Genomic DNA, 19,575 nt, shown 5'->3' on the forward strand with positions numbered 1-19,575 from the left:
GTCATAGTCGGGTCTACTCCAAGTCTATGAACTGCAACCTTCAGTGTTAAACAAGGTATCTCGTTGTAGTTTCAAGCGAAGCAATCTCAGAATTTTTTCAATAGCTTGACCAATTATGCATACTCATCATCACTTAACAGGGAACTGATAAAAGTGGATCTAGGGTCATCTTCAGCCCCTAGATTGATCTCTTTTAACTCATCGACCAATTATTTGATCTCTTCTTTTAAATTTGGAGGAGCATCTTCTATCTGGGACTCTTCGAAGTCACCTTCTTCTTCAAGGCAGTATTCCTTATACTCTCTAGTAATAACCAAGCAAAATTTCGTGTCATCGACTAGCCCATTCCAGCTAATTGTTGATGTGAGTGGTGAAGCAATGTGAATTTGACATCACATATTCCTCCAGTTGGCCATCAAAGCTCATATAATCACAAATTTCCTAGCAGACTTTTCAAAACAAATGGAGCGAAGCTAAGAAGTCTCTACCAACTAATAAGAATGGCTCTCATATTTAGATGATGCTTCAAGTTAAGCTAGAGTAGGGTTAGGGATAAATTTGAGTAGCATATCAAAGGAGCACTTCTATCAGTTGATGGCTATAGAGTTTGAGTTATTGAGTAATCCGACAAAATTTAAAGCCTTGATCGTTGGCTTACACCTAGCCTGTGAAATGGGCATCGAGTGCATACTCGTAAAGATAGATTCACAACTCGTACTTAATCAAATAAATGTAGATTTTGATGTTAGAGATGAAGTGATGATTAGGTACCTCAGTAAGACTAAAGCTGAAATTTTAAAGTTACTCAGCTCAGGATTGAGCATATCGGTTGGGAAGAAAATCATGTTACAAAACTATTATGTGTTCACTTGAGGAATGTGTCCCTACAAAAACTCAGCTTGCCAGCCATCAAGAAACTATATGTGATGCCTATGGAAATTGGAAGAACCAAGAGTTGGATAGATTCTTGCGTCTAGTACTTAGAGACTAGAGAAATTGCAAAGGAGGTCATAAATCACAAAAGACTTAAAATCAAAGCATCCTAATACCTATTGATAAAAGGAAAAAAATTTAAAAAAATAAGCACATCATTATACTTGAACTACATCAAAGAGAATGAGGCAGAAAATATTCTCCTTGAAATCCATTGTAGAGAATGTTGGAGTCACTCAAAGGGAAAAATAATGGCAAACTGTGTCCAACGGTAGGGATATTTCTGGTTGACACTGTTAAAAGAAGTAGAAGTGTTCTCTCATTAAGGAATAGTGCCAAAAACATGCCCCACGGACTGGTTGATCATGTTGTTCATTGTTAGATGGTTGGCAAATTGTACTAGATGTGTAACGATTGTGACATCATCCGATGGGGGAGTAGGAGCTCAAGCATACAATAAAAGTACTTATGCTAGAAATGAAGTTTCTCTAACATGGAGCGAAGTTGACCTCAAAAAAATCTTTCCTAATATTTTTGTATTAATTTTTATAATAAAAAGAATATCATCCTCATTTATTTTATGCCTTCAAAGTATTACTACTCCCCCTATAATTTCGAAGAGGTACTGAACAATTTGTTGTTGAAGAGTTAAAAAATTTCACATCAAACATACTCGAAAAACTTACTGAATCAAAAAGCCATTATAACATCATATCAAACCCCAAAGAACTTAAAATTCCTAAGAAAAAAATTACAACAATGATGTTATAGATGCCTGATAAAAAAATACCTAGTTTAGTGTTCTTCTCACCACATGCTTAACTCCCTTAACTTCGATCTAACAAACATCTTTAGATGTTTCCTTGCACAATAGTAACAAGATCTTTCAATAATATGACGACAATCTTCTTGAAGGGAGCATTTAGGCGGTCTTCTCTCATAGCGAGGGACCCAACCTAAGACTAAGGTCCAACTAAGCGACTGAGGCCCATCCAAGTGAAAGATTGGATCCCAGCTTCGATGCCCCAGACATAAAACGGTTACGACATAAGCTACCTGACAACTAAAAATTAGTCAGTCGTGATCATTAGGTTGAACCCACAAATAATTTTGGTCAGCCATAACACTAAGGTCATCCTGTTAAAGCCACAAACAAAGTTATTCTGTGACACTAAAATTGTATGGCTAAACTCATAAACAAAACTAGTAGGTCATGATGCTAAGATTATTTGGCTAGACCCACAAAAAAAACTTGTCAGTCGTGATGTTAAGATTGTTTGTCCGAGCCTATAAGTGAATAATGGTGGACAGTGACACCAAGATCATCTGACCAAACCACAACTGATAAACTCAAATTCTAATCATCTCTAAACTTGGTCCCCCACCTAAAGTGACAAGCTTTGCAAGAGGAAATAGGGGAAACCATGATGAGAGATCTGTCAAAGGCTAGTTGGTTATCACATAGCCATGAACCAATCACCCAGCCACCTACAAGCAATTTATAACACATAGCTGGTAAAGTAAAATAAATATCATGAGCAAGAAACTAAGGTATGAATGTGAAGTGAAACTTCTATTCCTACAAACAAAAAAAATTACAATTGCAGGAGCATAAAAAGAAAATGTCTTCCAATTCAATATATGAATTTTTACATTCATCAGTCAGTCGAGCTTGGGCAAACAAAGTTCTATTAAAAAAAATTAACCATGCTTTTAAAAAAACAATGTCAAAAGGAAAAAAATTATAAGAAAGAAAATGCAGGTGGTTGTGGGCCTACTATCACTGTTGGCTACATCATCACGCAGCTTAGTAGGTTTGCCACATTCATCTTAAGAATCAAAGTGAAGGTTGTGAAACTGACCCATTTCTGGCCATTTGGGCTCCACCAATCCTGCTTTGATGAAGAGTTCAGCAACCAGGACCATGTCCGTCCATAGTTGTTCTGTAAGCGCCTCAACATACTCCTCTGAAGTCAGAATCTTGGTTACTTGTTCCTTTAACCTTTTATTTTCCTTTGTTAAGGCTAATGTTAATTCTTTGTACTCTTCCACCATCTTTTCCTAGATCCCAAACAATTCTTTTTAACCACTTTTCAAGGTTGACCGCTGATACACCTAAAATATATAGTGTTATTGTGAACATTTTTATACATATTTTTGATATATTGCGCTTTAATGAAAGGTATTTGTGTGTTTTTCTTTCAGCTACAATCAAATGGATGAAAAATGCTAAAAGAAGTGAAAAAGGGTCAAATTTGGAGCAAAAACGAAGAAAGGTGCAAAAATGAACTGGCCGCCCAAGCGCCCAAGACTGACGCATAAGCATCAGAGGAGCAGCGCCTAAGCATCAGGTACCTGCGCTTAAGCTCCAGAAGTAGTTATGAGATGAATTATTTAATTTAGATAGATTTTTGAAGAGGTGTTTGAAGCAACACTTGGTCAAAACGTGGGAAATAGTCCATGGACACAAAAATTCATTCAATTGGCTTTTGAGGAGGCAACTTCTAGAAGATTCATTAAATGGAGACACATTTTTGAAGAGAAACCAGGGCACCCCTTGGATTTTTATAAGAAAATACCTAGATTGTTCAGGCCAACCACCCAACAAATTTACAGCCATCATCCATCTAAGGTCGTCGTCGTCGCCGCCCATCGCAGCCATTGCCGCTGATCACTTTTCTTTTTATTTTATTTTGAGTTTTTAGTTTGTATTGTGAGTGACACTTGTAAGAGAGAATTTGAAATAAGCATTTATCTTTGTGATTACACCTGGTTTTAATTTAGATTTCTTGTTTGTGTGTATGATTTCTACTTTTAAACTCATGTGTGGTTGTGTTTTCTTCATGGATTATGAGTAGTTTCTTTATCTTTTTTCTTAAAATGATTAGTGATTAAGTATTGAAAGAAAGTTGTGTGAAGTATTAGACTTCACTGTTGGAAGAAGTTGTGATGATTTGAAACATTGCACATCATTTACTTCTTGATTTGGTCAATTAAGATGTTAACACATGTTGTGAGAACATTTAAGTTCTAAGATGGTATTGTCTCAGTCAAAAATGGGTTTGAATTACATATTGATTTCATGAATGAGAATGTAATTCATGAGGTTGAGTGCAAATAAATAGGGAACTAGACTTTTAAAGGGTGTAAAATTAGAGCACTTTAGAGTGACATGCTAAAGCCCCTAATTTGATTTACAGTTTTAGGTTTTGATACGATATGTTAGCCTCCACGTGGCCTCAACGGAATTTCTCTACTTATTACTGATTCACGATAAGGAGAAAGATATTTTATTTATATCACATTTATCTTGCAAGTATTTAGTTAAGTTAATTAGTTGCTTAATTTATTTTCATAAACCAAAAAAATTACAAAAAGAATCAAATTTGTACTCCTATTTTAGCATCTTAAGTTTAAGTAAGAATATTTTGCTAAGTAGATTTTTTTCATCTAAAATTTCTAAAATTTCTAGTTTTCTTAAAAGCATATAGTTATTTTTCCTGTGGGTTTGATATTTAAGACTTAATCAGAAAGTCTTATATTACTTGATAACGATACGTATACTTGTGTAGTATCCCATATTTAAATTGAAATTGTATTCTTATTTCTTTCATAGTGAAAAACTTCCCTAGCTTTTGTTTTGGATCAAGTTTTTGACTTTGTTGCAAATTCAAAATAACTATTAAGGAAGTTAAAGTATTTAATCGCATACATAACATTGTACATCTATATAAAAAGTCGGGATCAACCACCTAAACTTCAGCTTTCTACTTATCGATGGCCAACTTAGGCATCAAGTTGTTAGCTTTCTTTTTTTTGCTTCTCCATTTGGACAAGAGCCTCCAATTTGAACTCCAAAATCAATCAAGCCATAAAATTGAACTGAACAAAGATCTAGCCAAACTCTGCCATCCCTACCCTCTTGAGCGCGACATCCAATTGCACTGACCGAACCAACTCACCCAATAGACAAAGGCAACCTGAGGTTTTGAACTCCTCTCCAATGGGAATTTTAGAGAACTAATTAGTCTTTGTGCTCATTATGGTAAGGTGGGCAATAGTGTTGAACCAGAGATTGTATTCCTTCTCTAAAGGAGAAATCCACCCTAAAGGGGAACTAGAACACCGTGACAGAGGAGGGGGGAGGTGCATAACTCTCACTGACTAGGCTTTTCCCCTCTAAGAGGAGAACGTCTGACATGCCTGAAAATTTGTTATTTTTCTATATACATTTAATGCTTATTTTTTAGTGATATTGCACTTTATAGAAAGGTATTTTTTTTGTTTTTGATCACACGTACAATAGGTTAAGTAATTGAAGAAAAAAGAACGAAAACAGAGAAAAACGGGGTCAAATATAACAAAGGACACAAAGTGAACTGGTGCATAGGCGTTAGCTTCTGACGCCTAAGCGCCAAACCTTGTATGTGGAAACAGAGAGCCCAATGCCATGGTACCAGGACTGGCGCCTAGGCGCTAGGCAATTATCTTGGGCTTCTAGAAGGCTGGCACCTAGAATCAAATTTTTCTAAAAAATGCAATGTATTTGGATGAATCTTGAAGGGGCATTTGATTGACTCTTAGATATTTTGAGAGGTATCTTAAGGGGGCTTGGGGGGTCTCTTCATTTGGGGAAGTGTCTTTTGGAGTTATTAGTGACTCTTGATACTTAGAAAGAAGAGAAAAAGGGAGGAATTGAGAGATTTTTTTTTAATTATTGTATTAATCTTTTAGAGATTTAAGAGGAGTGTAAGGGATTGTTATTTGCTGTGCAAGGAGGGCGTGAATCTTTTATAAAGAAAAGACTTGTACATTTTTTTATATTTGCTTTGAATTATTGCAATATAGTGTTATAATTTCAATATCATTTGCAATGAGGAAATCTCCTTTGCTTCATTGACATAACGTACTGGCCATAGGTTATGTTAAAATTTGTTGTAAGTTGAGACAAAAACTCAGAAGAGCAATAACTTCACAACTTGAGTGCACTCACATTATCTGGTTTGCTATGATGAAGTAGTCAGGCGACGGTGCAACTTTTAAATGAAATATACTTCATGATTTGTTTCTATTAGGGGCTTTTAGGTGACAATTGATTTAAGTGAATGGTTCCTTACCATGAGTTGTAAGGCTTTTTAACCACCTTCACATCTCTCCTAATGATGTAAACCTAATAGAACATTAAACTTATTTATACACTCAAAAGAGTTTAGGTAGATATAGGTTCCTTGTTGGCGCAAAAATTAGTACATAATTCAATATATTCTTCTACTGCTTATGCCAAAATCTTTATTATAAGAGAGAAGAGATTTTGATTATATAAAAACTTTCCAAAATTTAACCAGCCTCGAGAGATTAGGTTTTTATTTAATTTAGTTACCTTTAATTTTAGAGTAGAGTGATGAATTTAGGAAAATCAAACTTTTTGGAAATGTTAGGCTAAGATAATTTATTGTCGACTAGAACTTTTACTGAAGTCATTATGAATTAATGTCTTTCCTTGTGGGATTGATACTCAAAGTTTTTGAAATAAAACTCTATATTACTTGAGCAATACGTGCACTTGCGTAGTATCCTTAGTGTATAAAATTGAATTGTGGAAAAATTGGAATAATTTGTTACATAACACTCAGTCGGGAATTATGGGTGCAAACACACATGGGCAGTGAGATTCAAGTTTTTGATGTTATTGTCTAAAATTGAAATTGAAGTAATTACAAACGAAGCACAAACATATTGTTGGGATCAAATTCCCCTTATGTGACCTTAGACTCTTCCTCAACCCTAGAGCTAGACTCCATGTCAAGAAAAGTCAATTAGCAGGAGGTTTCCTTAGCACCGTAATAAGAAAAAGGGACACTGGACAACTTTGGTGCACCAACAACTCTCATAGGGGATGCCCCTCCTCTCAGACTCAAACCCTAGAAACTGGGAGATAAAAAAAAGCCTCTCAACACACCCTGGAAGTTCCCCTGCTTATTTAGTTACAACCAATCATCAAATTTATCAAATTTCACCAAAAAAAGGAAAAAAAAAGGAAGATGAAAGTCCCTTACTAGTGTCGGGGATGCCCAATAGACATCTTAATAGTCACAGTTGTTTTTTGCTCTTTCTCCTTGGCATACGATCTGTCCCAACTTTCAATAGTCATGTCACCATAGTCCTCCAACCAAAAAATTTTATTGAATACGATCACTTCCACATATTGATACATAGTTAATTCCTATCCCTTAATCATATTCATGTAAACTTTTTTTTTGACTTAAGGGAGGTTTTTCAGCTTCTTTACCTCTCGTCTGATGGGTCAGAAGGATATTTCCTAGCCTATCCAATTTTAGGTGATGATGAACTTTGATTGTCATTCTTTCACCTTGCACTCGATGTCAACAATCTGGAGCTTATGGCCATATGAGAAGATTGCATACCCATCCGAATTATCTTGAACCCAAAGTAATATGAAACAAGCTTGAACAACCATGGGATATCTAGCCACTGGAGGAAAACCATAAATATCGTGAGAATGTCAACGGAGTTCGGTGCCACCTGTGCCAGAATAACACCATAAAAATTGAATATAGAGTGGAGCTCGTGACAAATAAACAGCATGAACCCAAATTTGAACTAATCCAAATTCAAGACCAAGTTCTTCCAAAAGTTGCACATCACTCTCTCAATATTTTTAGTTAGCCGAAGAATAATGGAGGATATAATAAAATATGATCTTTAAAGACCCTAAATCTGTTTCGTAGATATTATAGATTTCTCACCAAAGGGATTGGCACAAGAAAGTTGGGAGGAAAACTGAGGAGCCATGACAGTCAATTGAGATAAAAGAGGGAAGGTAGACACAGAAGGGAGAAATGAAAATAATGCAATGAGAGAAATAGTAAAGCATAATTTTTCTAACTCTAATAGATTTATTTATATCAACCCAAAAGAAGCTAAAATGACGCAAGGGGTGTCAATGTCTTTTTACTGCATATAACCGCTAAAATGGGGTCACATCAGACACACAATATGATATGAAAAAAATTAAAATTTTATTTAAATAAGAATGTTTATATTTCAAGTCACTCGGTTAAAGCTACTTAGCTAAAAATAAAATAAAAAATCAAGCTGGCAACTTCTGCCTCATCTACTAGCCCGACTGAGACAACCTCATATACACAAAGTCGCCACCTAATCTAGAAATTTCTATCTTATCTATTTCATATTGGATTTGGGAGGTCAAGAGATCCTCCAGGATGGCGGCCATCTCCTATCAAAGAGGCACCACATCCTTCTAGAGAAAGGCCTCCCTAGCTTAGGCCACAAGCACCTCTTTCTCCAATTTCTGTAGAATTGTGTCATGGCGCTAAAGGAGATGAGCCTATCGAACCAAAGACTCCTCTACCTCATGCAACCGATAAGCCATCATGCCAGATGACTCCTGTCTTGCCTTTTCTGCTTGGATATCTACTAAGCAGTTTTAGCTACTTTCTGGCAGATTATATTTGCTTTAGGAACCCTCGACAAATCCTCAATCGATAACCTCACCAATCTGGATTGTACCATGCTTTTAGGTACAAGAGATGAAGTTTTAATTGTGAAACTTTTTAATATGAAACTATAAATGTGAAACTTTTTAATATATAGGCGTTGAAGTAGTGATTGACATGCCTGTAAATGTGAAACTTTTTAATATATATTTTATGCTCATTTTTAGTGATATTACACCTTAATGGAAGGTATTTTGCGTGTTTTTGGTTTCAGGTACAAGAGATGAAGTTTTAGAGGAAAAGAAGCGAAAATGATGCAAAATGGGGTTAAATGAAGCAAAGGACCACAAAGTGAACTGACACCCAGGCGCTAGCTTCTGGTGCTTAAATGTCAGACCCTAAATATGGAAACAGATAGCTAGGCACCGTGATATGGCATCTTGGCACCATGCAATTATTTCAAGCTTCTAGAAGGTTGATGCCTATGCGCCCAGACCGACGCCTAGGCACTAGAATCAATTTTTTTTAGATATAATTTATTTGGATGAATTTTGAAGGGCCTTCTAAAGTGACACGTAAAGATTTTAAGAGTTAATATAAGGGGGTGTCTCTTCAAGTAAAAGAAGGTGGTTGTTGGGTGTGTTGGTTTTTTGTTGGTTGTTGTTAGAGAGGAGATTATGAGGTTAGAAAGTTAGAGTAGTTGAGTTTCTTTGAAGGGTTAGCGAAGTGGTTAAAGAGGTGGTTAGAGTAGGGGAGAGAGGTTTTCTTACTAGTGTGTGGTGTGGAAGGAGAGTTGAGAATTCTTCAAAGGAACTTAAGGAGATTTGCTTGAGAAGGACTTTGAGATAAGTATTATGTATTTTTATTTAAGTTTGTTATAATTTATTGTATAAACCAAATTTTAAATATCAATCCAAGTGTTGTTGTATTTTCCTCATGAAATCTAAGTAATTTTATTTATTTTTCTCCTTGTGATGAGAAATAATCATGTGTAGGATTAGAATTGTTTTGAATTGTTTTAATTTTAAAATTGTGATGGTATATTACTTGATGTTTAATTTACTTATCCAATATGACCAATCCAAAAGTTAAAAGATATTATAAAAATGTATTGACCCAAGAGGGCTATGCTTTCCTTAATTAGTAATTAACACACTAACTTTTAGGATGAAGAAAAAGTAATCTTGGGGTGAGTGAAAATAGATAGACAGACAAGATTTGATGAGTGTAAATGGGCGATCATAGAGTGACATGCTAGAATTTTAACAAATTTGATCTAGGGTTTGAAACTTGAGGCTAGGTTAGCCCCAACTTAGGGCTTACGTGGGTAATCTAGGGTGACAGGTGTTGACCTCACTTTTGTTGATATCTAGCCTTTCTACCGTAGAAGCCTGGGAACTAGCCATAGGAATTTCCTGTTGGCTACCTGATGTGGTATTTTTGTGTATGCGTTGTAAATATCTTTCAATACTACAACACACATGACAACACGATTAATAAATATGCAAATCAATCACAATAAAAATCACTTCAATTTAAATAGTTTTATATTTTAGAATCTTTAAGTTGTCAATGTATCACTCAAGTAATAAAGGGCTCTAATAGAGTCCTGAGTATCGATCCCACATGGAGATGGAAATTCTTATGATTGTAATGTAAAACACAATATTTAAACTATAAAAATTTAAGTAAGAAAAACTAATCTAAAGTAAATTAATGTATGCTAAATGAAATGTTGCTAAAAGAACTAAGTTAACTAATATATTTTCTAAACTTCAAAGTTAAACTTACTAAGACTAAACAAAGTTTTGTAATAAGGAGTTCAAATTTAAAAAAAGCATCCTTTCCCTTTACAATGAGTTTATGGTTAGTGAAGTAATTGAAATCATTTAAAATTATATGTATAATTGTATTGTGCCAAATATGAGCAATCCTATTCTTTATCATCTTTCGACTGCATAAAGAACATTGGTTTATCCAGAGTTTGGTCCCTGAATCTGTGGTTTGGTTGAGAGGATACTGACTCCCCTTCTAGAGCTCCCACTTCTCCCACACTTGAGGGCTAACAATCTTACTTTATTTTCCAAGCAAGTGGATCAAATTAGGGATTTTAGTTTGTCACCCTAAAATCTCCAATTTTACGCACATCAAAATATATTTTCCTATTTATTTGCACTCAACCCCATGGATTTCATTCTCACTCATGAAATTTAATGTCACTCTTACCTTGTTGTAGAAAGCATAACACTTTCATATGTTATGTTTTTTAACAAATTTTAACATTTCAATTAGCCATATAAAAAAATAAATGAATATTTGAGTTTGAATCGTCACAATTTATTGACATTTAAAACCTTGCACAACAATATTAATTTTTTACAAAACCATAGCTTATTGTAGGGAGAAGGATAAAGAATATTAGTCAAAATTCATGAGAATGATATGACAAAACATGAATTTTATATATAAAAATAAATTTACAAAACAAAGAAATGACAGAACACAACTTATCTCACACTCCGCATCAAGCAAATCCATTGAAATTCCCTTTAAGCACTTTCTCTCTTTACAATCACACTCAATTCTCTCTTACAAAAGTAATGAAGATGAAATCTCTAACTTTCCTTCTAATATTACAACTCTAGAAGAAAATTCTCTCCAAAACCTCTCACGCCAACTCTTCACACTCTCCACACACCACACACTCTCACGCCTCACACCCCACCAAGACCTCCTAGAATTCTTTTAATTGGGGCGCCAACCTTCTTTTTAAAGGAATTCAAAATTCCCTCCTTTTTCCCAAGAGGCACACCTCTTCATATTAAGAGACAAATCCCTTCATCAAAGATATATATCTCTTCATTCAAGAGCCTGTCCAGACTGTTTAGATGCATTGAATCACTCAATAGGGTATTTGAATTACTTGAAGCCCTCTATAACCTTTCAAAAATAGTCAATAACTGCCACAATTTGTCTTAATTCATCTATGGTGCCATTTTATTGGATCTCTGGAGCCAATTTATTGGAGTTCCATGCTGTTCTCTGGATTCTGGCTCCAGGATGCTAAAAATCTGCATTTTGACTCCAAATTTCTTCCTCTTTGCTCCTTTTTGCTCAAAATGCCTAAAATAAATATAACTGTAACAAAATATAAAATTACCCTTCTTTAAATTGTAATATCACCAAATTTAAGCATAAAATGTATACATAAAATTGAACTTTTTTTTGGTGTATCACTATCCTAGAGGACTAGTAATGGAACCCTACCCACTAGAAATTCTAAATATCTCTTTGCTCTTCTTGGAGTTCCACATGTTTGATTTTGCCATCTAGCACTTAGAAGGTTAGAAACAACATAGGGGAGCTCAAGAGGAGTTCCCATAGGATTGTCAAGCCTTACGATTAGCCCTAGGTGGTCTGGATTTGGTCTTAGTCATGCACACACATGCACAATCCTAAACCCTAAAATCATTCACCCTTACCCTGTTACTCTACTCTTTTGGAAACTCATGTGGTTGGTCCCCCAAGCTCTGGCCTTTGGCTAGGGGTGGCTAGGACCAACACGTGGAGGATCCAAAATGGTCTTCTCCATGGTCTCAGAGCTCAAAAAAGGTAATTTTATGATTAGCATGTCCAATTGATACCAATTCCACATAAACATAAATCTTTGGCCTTCTACCCCCAAATTTTTTTAAAAAATTTCCAAAATGCCCCTGGAACCCTAAATTTTCTAAAATTCCCCAAATTACTGATTTACCCAAAAATCATATTAAACCATTCTAAGCCATTCAAATTGACCAAAACATCGCAATTTCTTCAAAATTCCCAAAAAAAACCGCTAATATTTCCAAAATTATCAAAATACCCTCATGTTCCAAAAATTCCCAAAACTTCCAAATTCACTCCAAATATACCCAAAATCAATCCTAACCACTTAATAACTTCAATTGCACCCAAATCCACCAAAAATTGACCAAAAACCCCAAATTGCCCCAAAATGTCTCAGATGCCCAAATCATCCCCAATTTCTACCAAATTGGTTTCAAACTTCCCCAATTTCAAATCAAAATCAAAATTCATCATGTCCAAGACCAATTGAAACCATATTCTAGAAAAATTGAACCCAATTCAAACCCTAAGTCCAAGCCCAAATCAATTACCCCAAAATTGACTCTAAGCCAAAATTCCATCAAATTGAGCCCTTCAATCAATTCCATTCCCCTAATTTCATTTCCTAAATTTTTCATGACATCCCCCTATACCAATTAGATCATTCAATTTATTTTTAAACAAAGCCCAAATCAAACCCAAATCCAAGTTTTAGTACTTGAGTCTAAAATCCAAATTAGCATAAGCCATTGAAATTAACCCCATGCTTAATATTTTTCTGAATTGGTTAGCCTCCTAGGATGCTAATCACATCAAGGAACCAATTTTGAGCCATGGACCAAGGGTCCTTTACATCATGCAAATTCTCTTTTAAATTTGGCTAACCCACTTACCCATGCAATAACCTATTTAAGCTCCAAGCCAATCACAATTAAACCTCCCATTAAAACTCCTGACCTTTATAGCCACCTCCCCTGGCCTGGTCGGCAGGCCAAATGGCTTAAAAATCCAAAATTAAGGATCTGTCCCTTAGCTCAAACCCAAAATCCTATCAATCAAATGTGGCTCACTCCCATTGGTGAATTGCATCACTTAACCCTCCACCTAAGCAACTTTTTCCACCCCCTGGCTTGCTCTGTTCACCACCATGGCCATGGCTATTTAAACACACCTCAAAAATAGCTCTCAAATCCTTCCCCAGCATTCCTAGACTCAATCCCACCATTTTCAGCCACTGAAATCCACTAACCAAGCTCAATTTTATCACCCAAAACTAGGACCTTTCATGGTCATCACACCAAACTTCAAAATAATTGTTCAAAAAGCTTTCTCAGACCACACGAGGAGGTTACCCATCAAAAACCCTCTCTGTTAAGAACTTTAACCCACTCCTAGATCAAGCTCGTGGCCTCTATTGATTGAACTCCTATATAGACCCAACTTCAACTCGAGGTAACACTTACAGGAAGTTTGTGGCCTCACAACAAAGCTTTAGAGCAAATCCAATCAAGGCCTCATCTCTTGGGCAAAGGTATAATCCAAAATCCCTAAATTTGTGCTCGGTTTCACCAATTGTGCAGAAAAGTTTCATTTCATATGCTCTTAACCGTATGCATATATTCGTCTCGACTAGATGAAGCTATTAGAACAAATTGCAAATGATTTGGTTGAGTATCGAGAGAGATCAAAGTGTTTTAGTGTGGATAGTTCTTGTTTTAGGTCAGATAGGGATGATGAACGAATGTCGTTCATTCCGTATGTATCGATCCAACGATGAAGAGGGAGTCAGATGAGGAGATGAAACTTAAAGGATGGACCGAGTCAGCGCTGACGTGGATGGTGGTGTCAAATGGGAGCGCGACACGTGTAGCTTCAGAACCGTCATAGCATTGTGTGGTGTCGCATGGATAAGTTAATAATTAGGGCATTTTTTATTTAAATTAATTCAAAAAATTTAAAAAATCATAATTTAATTTAGAAAAATCAGAAAAATAAAATAGAAATACACATGTGCTCAGTGAACACAAGAGGATATTATGAACAAAAAATCAAAATTATTTGCTATGTATTTTATTTTTAATTAATTAAATACTCCATAAATTGTTTTATTTTATTTAAATAAATATTGATCTCCACGAAATGAAATTTGGAGGGCTTGATTTCTATGTGATTAGGATTGTCCTTTGATTTTTCCAAAGTTAGAAGACACCTCTGAGGATGAAAGCTCTAATTTTCCATGTTAAGTGCCTTTATTTCAATTAAAAAATTCATAGAAATAAAAATATAAATAAAAAAAACATGGGACTTGCTTTAGTAGGTTCACAGTGGTCAGAGGACCTTAGAAAAAATATAAAATGGGTTTAATCAATTAAGTGTATTATCTTATGTAATTAAGTTATTAAAACTCATAAAAAATTAAGAAACTATAACATAACTCAAGAATTCATAAATATTGGTCCACATTAACCCTCTATAAAAATGTGAAGCCCATTTAAAATGTATTTCATATTAAAGTCTATTTTCCAAAGTAAGTGGAATTTTTGCATTAAAATAGTTGTAATAAATAAAATATAATTCAAAAATTAAAAAAAGTGGTTTCAAGTGTTCCTTGTGACGAGGGACATTAAAAAAAAAATTGATGTTAAAATAAAAATTCCATTTTTTGGGTCAATTTTTCAATTTAAAAATAATTAAAATAATTAAAAATCAAAAAAATATAAAAATACACCAAAATGTCACTAATTGTTCCTTGCTCACTTAGGACCACTTAAAATATTTTCCCCTTATTTTTCTAATAAAGTTATGTATTTTTAAATGCCGAAAATGTATTTTCCTTAACTTTGCATTAAAATAATTACAATAAATAAAATAAAAATCACAAAAAAGTAAAGTTTTTTTTCTAAGTTCTCGGAACTTAAAGGAACCAAAGAAATATATAAAAAGGGTTTTTAAGATTAAATTATATTTTATATCTAATTAATCACCAAAATAAACAAATAATTATAATATTATAACTCAAAAAATTATGAAATTTGGTCAAAGTAGTCATCTTATTTAGGTGAACCTCCAATAATTTTCCTAAAAACAAAAACTTCACATTGATTAATTAAATGAATTAACATTGAAAATCTCTATTTTGAAGTAAAAATAATTATAGAAATTAATTAAATATCAGAAAATTATAATTTCACCTATAATATTTTAATTGACCCATGCGTGGGGTACCAAAAAATTTCAATGTCATTTGAGTTGCTTTTGAGTTGAATTTAATGATTTATGAAGTGGAAAACTTTAGAGGCAAAATGGTAATTATGGGATTTTAATGCCCTAGTTAAAATTTAGGTTAAGTCAAAGGGTAAATGGGAACATTGATCATAGTGAACCCTCTTAAATATTCAAAACATAAAGGGTTAAGAGGTAAGAACCAACTCATCACCTTTTTCTATAACTAAGGTAAAATTGTAAATTTCCTAAATTATTGTGACTTGGAAGTTGATCTAATTAGATGATCCTAAGGTAGTGGGCTTGAGCTAAGAAGATAATGCTTACTCATTTTAAGCCCCTTAATTTGTGATTAGATGATAATCATGATCTTTTAATATGAATTAAATCTATCTAACATGTTTGATTATTGCAAATTTACCCTAAAAACTTAACGTAAGGGCTTAGTAGTGAGCTAGGCCTGATTTGAATTTGCTTAATGTGGTTTATAAAGCACTACAAGCCCAACTTTAATCATTAGTTTAAGATCCTTAATGATTTAAGCTTGCTCTTAAGGGTATCCACTTACACAATTCTTAAATAAAACATAAAGTGAATGTCTAAGTACCTAACTCATGGCATAATTAAACATCAAGTTCCATTGAGCACAAGACAAATTAATTACCACAGAATATAGATTTAACTTTGGATGATTAATTGAACAACATAATAAGTTCAAATGAACTTGAAACTGTTCAAAGGTTTTTAAAAGTTATTTAGGGTTATGCCCCAAACACTTTTATAATCTTTTGGATATTTTGAGTGATAACTTATAAGAGTAAATGATAACTTATAAGAGTAATTAATCTGTGGACTATATTACTTTATAAAAATATTTCAAACAACAATCCATTTCACAACATAACTACTTTTGCTTGTCAAAGTAAATTCTACATCCATGAAAATTAAATTAAAAATGAAAACTTATAAAGGTCCACGGTTAATCACTTGGGTCAAGTCTGGGACTGCCCTCTGTAAATTATCAGGTTGGTAGCTCTTACTCAAGGTTGGGATGCACAAAGTTTAGCTCTGAGCCCCCACCTTCACTAAAGCCTTACACCTAATCTTAGTTTTCCACATGTGCCTATGGGTTATCTTTTACTTACTCATGCTTTCTTAGGACTTGCTTCCCGACTTTCTCGTACTAGAATTCTTGCTTTCTTTTTCTGCAATTTATTCAAATTTCATGCAAATTATAACATGTTTATTTATGCTAACTTATCCTGACTTTTATGACAGTACTACGAAGTATGTGGTTATATTCTAAATTTTCTTTACTTATATTTCTTACTTTACAATGACGCAAAAAACTTGACTCCGAAGCAAATAAGAGTGCAATTATTATATTTAAAAATTGAGATACTACACAAGTATACATATCATTTTAAAGTAATATAGGAATTTTTGATTAAGCCCCAAATATCGAACCCACAGGGAGAATTACAATCTCTTAAGTAATTAGAAATTATATAACAAATTTTACTTTACAAAATAGTCTTACTCAAACTATAGATGTTATAATAGGAATGAAAGTTCGATTCATTTTGGTAATTTTTGATAATTGAAAATAAAATAAACAACTAACTAAATTTAACTAGATATTTGTAAGATGAAAACAATAAAAATAAAATATTGTTTTCCTTTTCATGAATTAGTAACAAGTATAGGAATTCTGTTGTGAAAGTATTCAAATTGTGTTATGCCAAATAGGAGCAATATTATTTTTCACTCTTACTAGAGATGCTATAAAGAACATTGGCTAATTTGAAGTTTGAATAGTCCTGAAGACGGGCTAGTAAGAAAGATATTAGCTCTCACTCTAGAGTTTCCTCTTCTCCATCCACCTAGGGGATAACATCTCATATTAAGACTTAAAATAATAAAATGAATTGGGGGCTTGAGCTTGTCACTCTAAAGTCCTCTAACTCTACACCCTTTAAAATTTATTTCTCTATTTATTTGCACTCAACCGTATGAACTACATTCTCATCCATACAATCTCATGTGATTCTTACCATTAGTTGACTGAGACAATACCATCTCGGATCTTACATGTTCTCACAACAGCTATTAATATCTTAGTTGGCCAAATTAAGAAGTAAATAAAGTACAAGGACTAAAATTATCACAACTTATTTTGACATTAAAGACCAATACTTAACACAACTTCCATCCAACACTTAGTCACTTATCATTTTAAGGAAAAAAGATAAAGAAACCTACTTATAATTCATTGAGAACACACAACCATACTTAAATTTAAAAATAGAAATCATGTAAACTGATACACCTAAAATATATTGTGTTTTTTTACACATTTTTATACTTTATTTTGAGATAATGCACTTTAATGAAAGATATTTTTGTGTTTTTCTTGTATGTACAATCAAATGAATGGAAAATGCTAAAAGAAGTGAAAAAGGGTCAAATTTGGAGCAAAGATGAAAAAATATGCAAAATGAACTGGGGTGCCTAAGCGCTAGAGGCTCCACGCCTAAGCGTCAGAGGCTCCGCGCCTAAGCACCAAGTACCCCTCGCTTAAGCGCCAAAGTTAGTTATTTGAAGAAATATTAATTGGAGTGGAATTTTGAAGAGGTGTTTGAAGCAACCCTTGATAAAAATATGGGAAAAACCCATGTACACAAAAATTCATTCAATTGGCTTATGAGGACACAACTTCTAGAAGATTCATTGAATGAAGACACCTTTTTGAAGAGACGCCAAGGTACCCATTGGATTTTTATAAAAAAATACTTAGATTATCCAGGAGAAGAGGCGAGCAACCACCCACCAAAAGTTCACATTACCGCCGCCACCGCTTACCTCCGCCACCGCCCATCACCGTCGCCACCGGCCACCTTTATTTTATTTTATTTTATTTTATTTTATTTTGAGTATTAGTTTGTATTGTGAGAGAAGGAAGAGAATTCAAAGTAACTTTAAGACATTTGGTGGAGATAATTTGAGATAATTGTTTATCTTTATGACTACACTTGGATTTTAATTTAGATTTCTTGTTTGTGTGCATGATTTATACTTTTAAACTCTTGTGTTGTTGTGTTTTCTCCATAAATTCTGTTTAGTTTTCATTATCTTTTTACTTAAAATGATAAGTGATTAAATGTTTAAAGAAATTTGTGTGAAGTATTAGACTTTAATGCTGTAAAAAGTTGTGATGATTCAAGACCTTACACTTCATTTACTTCGTGGTTTAGCCAATTAAGATGTTAATACCTGTTGTGAGAACATGTAAGATCCGAGATGGTTTTATCTCAGTTAACAAATGGTTAGAATCACATATTGATTTCATGAATGAGAATGTAGTTCATGGGATTGAGTGCAAATAAATAAGAAAATATATTTTAAAGGGTGTAGAATTAGAGTACTTTAAAGTGAGAGGCTAAAACCCCCAATTTGATTTATAGTTTTAGGTTTTGATACGAGATGTTAGCCCCCATGTGGAGGGAGAAGAGGGAACTCTAGAGTGAGAGCTAGCATCTTTCCTCCCTAGCCGGTCTTGAAGTCTTTTCAAACTATAGATTAACCAATGTTATTTAAAGCATCCATAGTAAGGGTAAAAAATATTATTGCTCCTATTTGGCACAACACAATTAGTATACTTTTACAACTAAATTTTTATATTTATCACTGATTCATGATAAAGAAAAAGATATTTTACTTATATTACCTTCATCTTGCAAGTATTTTAGTTAAGTTAACTAGTTGCTTACTTTATTTTCAAATTAAACAAAAATTACAAAAAAATTGAACTTTCATTCCTAATTAAGCATCTTAAGTTTGAGTAAGAATATAAATTTCTAAGTATTTTGTCATCTAAAACTAATCCTTACCGTGGGTTCGATATTCAAGACTTAATCAGAAAAGTTATATATATAATGATATGTATACTTGCGTAGTATCCCATATTGAAATATTATAAATGCATTCTTATTTGCTTCATAGTGAAAAATTTACCTAGCATTTTCTTTGGATCAAGTTTTTGGCAGCCATTGCAAATTAAGAATATCTATTAAGGAAATTAATCACATACATCACATTTTACTTCTATCTATAGAGAAAATTGGGATCATGTTTTTGGCGCCGTTGCCGGGGGAAGGAAGAAAAATAATTATTATTAATTTGCAAAAATTTTCAATAAGTAGTTTTTGGATAACAAAATTTTTAGTAAGTCTTATTTAAAATTTTAAGATTTATTTTAAGAATATTGTAGTGTTGTTTTTATATAAAGTTTTTGTTCGTGTGTTTTTATTTTTAGCTTTATTTTATTTTATTA

Source organism: Phalaenopsis equestris, unplaced genomic scaffold (genome assembly GCF_001263595.1).
Source record: "Phalaenopsis equestris unplaced genomic scaffold, ASM126359v1 Scaffold210457, whole genome shotgun sequence".
NCBI classification, from domain to species: Eukaryota; Viridiplantae; Streptophyta; class Magnoliopsida; order Asparagales; family Orchidaceae; genus Phalaenopsis; species Phalaenopsis equestris.